Here is an 8370-nt window from a genome sequence, read left to right on the forward strand (position 1 = left end):
CTGAGCAATTATTAACTTGCTATGTTTTAATCAACTTCAATCTGATTCAGTTTTTCATTTAATCTTGTTCTAAATGCAAAGATATGTTTAAAATGCTATCAATATTTTTCTTATACATATTAAATACATATACATTTTTTAAAAAGGGAAAATGTCAGTATAGTAACCAAAATCACACTTTGGGAAACACTAATGTAAAGCAACTGGTTGGTTTTTCCATTTTTTTTTTATTGTGTATGCATCATTTGTCCATGGTCTCATAATCCCTTTTTTATTCATTTACTCAAAACACATGTAGGAAGCACCAATTATATGATTGATACCATCTGGATACTAACAGCCATGTAGAGTGATTTGTGCCGAGGAGAGAATGAAAATATAGAAGCCAGGCAGAGAGTTGCTGGATTATTATGGTAACCCAGGAAGATGTGAACGGGAATGAATGAGATCAGTAATAATGGAAAGGAATGGATATGTTTAAGATTCATTTCAGAGGTAAAATTAATGGAACTCTGTGTTAAATTCAATTCACAATAGTGGCTAGAAAGGGGAAAATGGAAAAATGTCCCTAAAACCATTTAAATATTTTAACTACAATAAATTGTTATACTTTTTGTCTTCTTTAACAATCCTGAATACAACTATAAACTCATAAGTAATGGAGAAAATTTGGGGAGGAGGGAATCTACTTCAAAATTAGATATAATATTTAACATATTTAGCAACCAATATGGTATTGGCCACCAACCAAATGGAAAAATTGCTTAAAAGGTCGTAGAGGCCTCCTTCTGAACGTACAAAGTGGAGTCACTTCGTATGAGAGGGGTTACATGTGGTAGGAGGCCCAAGGTATAAGTTACTTACCTAGAAATATGAAAACATTTCAAGATTTTGCCAATGGTCACAAACTTCTAGATTATCAGTCTTACTTCAGTCCCTTTAGTAGCCTTCCCCAATTCTTTCAAGTGAAGCCTAAAATTTTGCTGTAGTTCCCAAGGCCTGGACCATGCACCAGCCTCATCTCTCCAGCATTATCTTAGCTCTAATCCCTCATCTTATCTCCACTCCCCAACTCTCTGAAATCCCAAACTGCAAAGCCTTCATCAATGCCTCTCCTGAGAACACTCCTCTGTCCTTCCAGTGAGCTCCTAGTAATCCTGCTGGCCCCACGTTAATGCGGTATCTTAGAGAAGTTTCTCCTGACCTTCCAAACCAAGACATGTTTTCTTTCTACACACAGTAAGTACCCTATTCTTCTCCTTCCAGCATTCAAACACTTGGAATTACATAATTCGTTGGATAATTATTTGTTTCCTGTTTGTCTTCTATTCTAGACTCATGAAGCTTCATGAGGGCAGAAAGGAGGCCAGCTTTTTTCACCATCCTTTTCTCAAAAACCTCACATAGCGCTTGCTATATCAAAGGCACTAAAAAGTAGCAGGAAGAGAGAAAAGACAATGCCTGTTCACTTCTTATTGTTGATTAGAGGGAGGTTTGGGACATTTAGACGGAAATTATCATTTTTAGAACTCATACCATACCAAGGCACTGACCTTGGAACTTCTTTTTATTTCACTAAGTTTCACTAAAATCAGTAACTATAACTATAATTATAGTTATAACTGTAACAGGTATCATCCTGTTTTTTAGGTGAAGAAGCCAAAGTTTAGAGAAGTAAAGAAACTGGCTCAGCATCACTCATCTAATAAGTGGCAGAGTAAGGATAAAAAATTCTGCCCCACTACAGCTTCCCAAGCTTGGTTATTGAACTTTCCCCTAGCATTTATTGGTGCCATCATAATTGTCAGCAGATGACACACAACAAGAGGATAGAAGAATTTTGTTAGAAGCTCTTATAGTGAGAAGGGACAGCTGGTGGTATAGCCTGAAATGAGATCACTCAAATCAGCCAGTCATGAAGGGGATCAGGCACAGTGGTTCATAGTATCACTGTATTACAGTGATTGCTCCAGTAATAGTTGTCCATAAAATGGTGACCTTAACCCAACAAAAAGATTCATTTATTCTTGAGGAATTCTGTTTAATAAGGAAGTATGTGTATATTTTAGAAGGTTTTCATTAAAGTCTTTTTAATAGTCACCTTTTTAATAGTGTTTTAGATATTTAGGAAACCTGTCTCTTCTAAAAATATTCTTCTCTGTCCAGATGAATATGGCATTGCAGTGCTTCCAGGTTAGACCACACAATTTGGTTCGGAATGTTTAGTTCCCTTCTAAAGCTAAAGGAAGACAAAAATATCCAGCAAGATAGAAACCTAATCCATTGATAACCAATCTGATTAGGATGCTTTTTGCCGTGAAACTGATGGGTATTGATTCATTTACAACCAATTAGAGGCCTTTTGCCTTGGAGAAGTCACCCTTATTCAGGCAGAAATGAACCTAGTAAAACAGATTGGAAATAAAAGTTGAAAAATTGGTGTGACTAGTCTCTACAATGATTATAAAAGCTCACTTCATTGTTTTCATGTCTTTCCTAGCATTCTTGTGTGTAGCTACAATATTATTCATTTAGCAGTGTTTCCTACACTACTGACTGCTGATGCACACCCTGTTTCATTTTTTAAAAAGTTGCTTTTAGCCACAAAGACATATCATAAACTTCATATGTCATCATTTCTTTCGAATTGTCTGTGAGAAGGCAGCACTTAGAAATGTTGCATGATTCATTATTACACTGTCCAATATTACAGTGACTTGAATATGCCCAGTGACCAGTGGTTTTATAGGTCAGGATTTATAAAGAATATATACATGATTTCTCTGTTATCCATCCCATACTTTCACCCACATAAGCAGTTTGGGGATAATATGCCTTCTCAAAGCTTCATATATGCTAACATACATGGGAGGAAGTTTTTTTCTAAAAATTTCTTTCTCAAGTAAAGAGTCACCTTATTTAGAAATCTTTTAAAAGTATTCATATCTAGAGTACTCTCTCAATGATTTCAAAGAACTTGTTATTTTTATAAAGAAGTTTGCTTTACCCTATAATTGCCACAATCAACACTAGTCCTAGATGCTCACAAAAGATATTTTACTGAATTAATGAAAAACTAAATCAAAAAGTCAAAGAAATTTAATACAGTTTGTCACTCTTCTTGGGGATATTCTCCCAACTTACAAGTATTATTAGATACTGCTACAAAGAAGCCTCCAAAAAACTACTAAAAATATACATTTACACACACACACGCACACACAGAGAGTAAATGACTCTTAATAAAATGTGGCTTGGGAGAGAATTGCCAAGAAGAACATATAATAAACATGAACTTTTAAAAGTATGCAAATCAAACAATTTAGATGACAGTGAAGATTATGTACGCTGGCAAACTGGTAATGACTCTAAAAGTGGCTCTATGATATCAAAGATGCTTCTGAATAGTCTGAACAATATTATGTTCTAAGTGTGACAGTGAAATACTATCTCTATGCTAAAATTATTAATACAGAATGATTCTGAACGTTATTATGAATAAATACCATTTATATAGGCAAGTCTTTTCTCTATAAGCCTAAATTTGGTCCCCAAATTATTTTAGGGATCATTTCATCTGAAAAATGAATAATCACCCCTTTTGAAAGTGAGGATACATATCTTTTTAAAAAACTATTATACCCCCACTGGTTAATAGAGTGCCTGCCTGGAATATTCTAATTGCTTCAAAATATTAATTAATGTATGAAATAATTAACATCACTTGTACATGAGAAAGAAGAGACATTAGACATCTCCAACTGAGTCCACAAGCATAACAATTTCATGACACCCTGTCAACAGATCCATTTTGAGATTCCTGAAGCTAATTAAACATGTAGACTATTTGAATTGAAGTCATATCAGAGATCATCTATCCAATCTCTATATTTTATAGATGAGGAAATCACAGAGCAATTGAATGCTCTCCTAGAGGAGACATTGACTAGAACTATGAGCTTCCCATTCAATGGTATTACTGAGTTGGTCTCTTTGGGTACTTTATCCCAGTCTCTGATTTATATTTCAAGTTGAAAGCAGGCACCATTTTTTGTTTGAGAATGAGTTCTGTCGAGCAAGGCAAACACATATTAAACGGGCCCTAAGAACTGATGGACAATGAGAGAAAGGTAGAGTTTGTGATACAAAATCTAAGTAGATGCCTTCTCCGAGTGTTCATGATCTGCTATGGGAGTTAGTCACCTAATCATAGTGAAATGTATTTACCTTTTTGGTTTTGACAAGCTTTTCAGTCATTATAGGTCTTAGTTCAGTTGACAGCCCTGGAAACTATAAGGCAGGATTCCCACACCAAAGGACCAGAAGAAAAACACACACAAGCAGTACAGCCAAGCATTTTTAGGTGCTCATTCAGCAGACCATGCATTTTTGCCCAAGAAAAATCAATAAAAGTGAATCTCTTTCCTTGCATGATGTATTCTTTGTAAAAAAAATCATTCTATGTCTGTAATAGATTCACAAACAGAAATATGGGTATTTCTGTAACAGTCTTTGCAGAAATACCCAAATTACTGAATTTATAAAAATCCATTTGAATGCTGCTAACTTACTGTCAAAATACACAAAAATTCCCCCAGTCTTGCCTTTTTCCCTTTAATCTGTTATTTTCCTCACTCAAATAGCAGCTTTAGTGTACCTTAACTGAAGGTATCCTGAAATTAAGTTAACCATGTTAAATTTGCTAACAGGCTTCAGAATAGATGCACTCATCTTAAGCAATAATGCATACATAATTAAGATTCAGGCTATATATATACAAAGCACACATATGCCTTTATAAGCCTGTAGAAAAGGATGCCATGGTCTCTAACACTGCTAATAACACACATGTCTCAGTTACTAAGTACCAGACATCTCCCCAAACGCTTTACTTGCATCAGTTTATATAATCCTCCCACCATCTTCCCCTTTGTGCAGATGAAGAAATCGAAGCTCAAAGAGGTGAAATAATTTACCCAAGCTCGGAGAGGTGAAGTAATTTAACACAAGCAGTAAGTTTTGGTGGAGCTGAGGTTTCAACCCGGCAGTCTGGCTCCAGAATTTGTGCTCTTAAATATTCTGATTTCATCCTACAGCCTGGTTTGTCAATTGCTATTTTTACTCACTTTGAGAGCTTGCTCATCTGTTTACCTTTTTTATTTTAATAAAAATTTTTCTTAGTACTCTAATCTTTCAATTATGATTATAGTTATATTATGTAAACTACTTCTACTATTAAGTAAAACAATCTCTGTGCTTATAGAAAACACCAAGATTCAGATGGATCTCCCATCTGGAAGGCTCACAATATAGGCAAATGTGCAATTTCTCTAGATTCCCATGTAGTTTGTGGCATTGTAAGTTTGTGGATTATTTGAGCACCAAAAACTTCTTTTTTTTAAAGTATCAGGAATGACATAAATAATAAAACATGACTTAGCATGAATTACAGTATCTGAATTCATTTCTCCAACTACTGTGTTTGTGGGCCTAAGGTTGAAAGCAATTAGGGTGTGAATTATTACACCATCTTCCATGCTCTGGACGGTTTTATGATGATTATAAAATTTTATTATTAATGGTTCACTGTTTTTGGAGGAGTTGTTAATTTAAACATATATATTTATATTGTTAATTAATGACTAGGAAAAATTAGTTTGGTGAAATCTTTTTAGAGACCAGAAGCAGTTGAGGAGTAGAGAAGATGTTGTTGGCACCAGGTGTAGGAGCTGAAAGCCAGGCCTGGGAGAAACAGTGTACTGTAGTTTGATCAAGGGCTATTGGAGCCATGGGGGGCCATGGAGACCATCCTACCCAACTTTCTTGTTTATAACCAGGCAAAATAAGTGACTTTAATAAGTGTTTATAACCAGGCAAATTAAGGACTTTACCAGGATCACACCACCAGTTCATGGCAGAACCAGGTCAACTTAGCCAAAGACAGTCAGGATCTTGGCTCCCAGTCCAGGGTGTCTCATTTTCAACAACTGAAGAAGATACAACAGAATAGCTGGGGAGGCACGGATGACATTGTTAGAAATAGACAAGAAAAATTATAAAAAGGAAAACAGAATTTCAGTTTAATTGGGCTAACCTGAGAGTCAAAATAATGCTTGACAGTGGTACAGAGAAGCTGAAAGAGGAGGAGGGGTCCAGAAACCTCCTATTGATAAGGTAGGTTGAGGCCTCCAGGGTTGTGATATGGATATTGTATAAAAAACCCATGGAAGGGGCAGGGCAAGCTGGCGGTGCAGTAGGGTCCCCAAGTCACCTGGCCCCACCAATTTACCTAGATAACTTTCAAGTCATCCTGAACACCTACGAATTCCACCTGAGATTTAAAGAGAGAACAGCTGAAACGCTACAGAGAAGAGTTTGCACTTCTAACAAGGTAGGAAGGCAGAAAAAAAAAAAAAAAAGAATCAAGTGGGGGAGGGGCCCCGCGAGGAGCCGGGCTAAGGCCCAGGGGGGTGCCTCCAGGACAGGAGAGCCCAGCCCCGGAGAAGCAGGAACTTTAAAAATCCGCACCAGATTCTTCCCCGACTGAAAGTGCTCAGCAGGGAAACCCGGCAGAACCGCAGGAGGGGCGGAGGGGCCCCCAGGTCCTCGGGGTCACTAACAGAGGAGGTGCGCCCGGGGGAGAGCGTCCAGCACCCCGCGGCTGGAGCTCGGTAAAGGGCTGGAGCGCCCGGCGGGGCCTCGGGGAGGGGCCTCGGGGGGGAGGAGGACTCCGGGGGAGGGGGGAAGGGGGCTGCGCCCTGCTGTCCTCAGGGGCCACGGCCCCAGGAGCGCGATTCCAGCGGTGCAGGCCCAGATCCCAGGGTGCGGAGGACACAGCTCAGGATCCTGCACTCTCCCCGGGACAGACGGAGGCGGGAGGGCCCAGGGCAGCGAGGACGCTCCTGCTGCAGGGCGCCCCAAGCTGTGCAGGTCAGCGCCCCCGCCCCCGGAGCATCCAGGCCCCTGCGGACTGGGAGCTGCGTAGTTACTGCGGGAGCTGACTCCAGGGCTGGAGACCTGCACCCGCCAGTGGTGGTGTTCCTCCTGGTGTCACCCTGTGCCTGGGAGGGAGAGGGGTCGCCAGGGAACAGGGGCCTCATGGGGCAAACATCTCCCACTGAACCCAGCACCTGGCAGGGGGCGGGCAGCTCCCCCAGGTGCGCACACCTGAGAATCAACACAGCAGGCCCCCAGAAGGTCTTACCCCAGGTCTCCCCCAGGTCTTCCCCAGGTCTTCCCCCAGAAGACCAGCTGGAAGGACAGAGGAAGAGCAAGTTCTTGAGCAGGCAGCACTGGAAACTTCCAGGGAAGTCGAGGGCTTTACAGTATATAGAACCAGCGGATACCCCTCCTTGGTTTCTTTCTGTTTGTTTGTTTTGTTTTTTCTTTGTTTTTTTTTTTTTCTCTTTTCTTCCTTTTTCCAGTACAACTCGTTTTTAGCCACTCTGCACTGAGCAAAATGACTAGAAAGAAGAACTCACCACAAAAGAATCAGAAACAGTCTTTGGATTTCCACAGAGTTACAGAATTTGGATTACAATTCTATGTCAGAAAGCCAATTCAGAAGCACAATTATGAAGCTACTGGTGGCTCTGGAAGAAAGCATAAAGGATTCAAGAGACTTCATGACTGCAGAATTAAGATCTAATCAGGCCTAAATTAAAATCAATTAAATGAGATGCAATCCAAACTGGAGGTCCTAAAGACAAGGGTTAATGAGGTAGAAGAAAGAGTGAGTGACATAGAAAACAAGTTGATGGCAAGGAAGGAAGCAGAGGAAAAAAGAGAAAAACAATTAAAAGACCTTGAAGAAAAGTTAAGGGAAATGAATGAAACCTAAGAAGGAAAAAAATCTATGTTTAATTGGGGTTCCAGAGGGTGCCAAAAGGGACAGAGGATCAGAAAGCATATTTGAACAAATCATAGCTGAGAACTTCCCCAATTTGGGGAGGGAAACAAGCATTCAGGTCCAGGAGATAGAGAGATCGCCCCCTCTAAAATCAAGAAAAACCATTCAACACCTCGACATCTAATAGTGAAACTTGCAGATTCCAAAGATTAAGAGAAAATCCTTTAAGCAGCAAGAGACAAGAGATCCCTAACTTATATGGGGAGAAAGATTAACAGCAGACCTCTCCACAGAGACCTGGCAGGCTAGAAAGGGCTGGCAGGATATATTCAGGGTCCTAAATGAGAAGAATATGCAGCCAAGAATACTCTATCCAGCAAGGCTCTCATTCAGAATAGGAGAGATAAAGAGCTTCCAAGATAGGCAGAAACTGAAAGAATATGTGACCACCAAGCCAGCTCTGCAAGAAATGTTAGGGGGACGCTGTAAAAGAGGATGCCAAAAGAATCCACAAAAACAGG

Source organism: Canis lupus, chromosome 32 (genome assembly GCF_003254725.2).
Source record: "Canis lupus dingo isolate Sandy chromosome 32, ASM325472v2, whole genome shotgun sequence".
Lineage (NCBI taxonomy): Eukaryota > Metazoa > Chordata > Mammalia > Carnivora > Canidae > Canis > Canis lupus.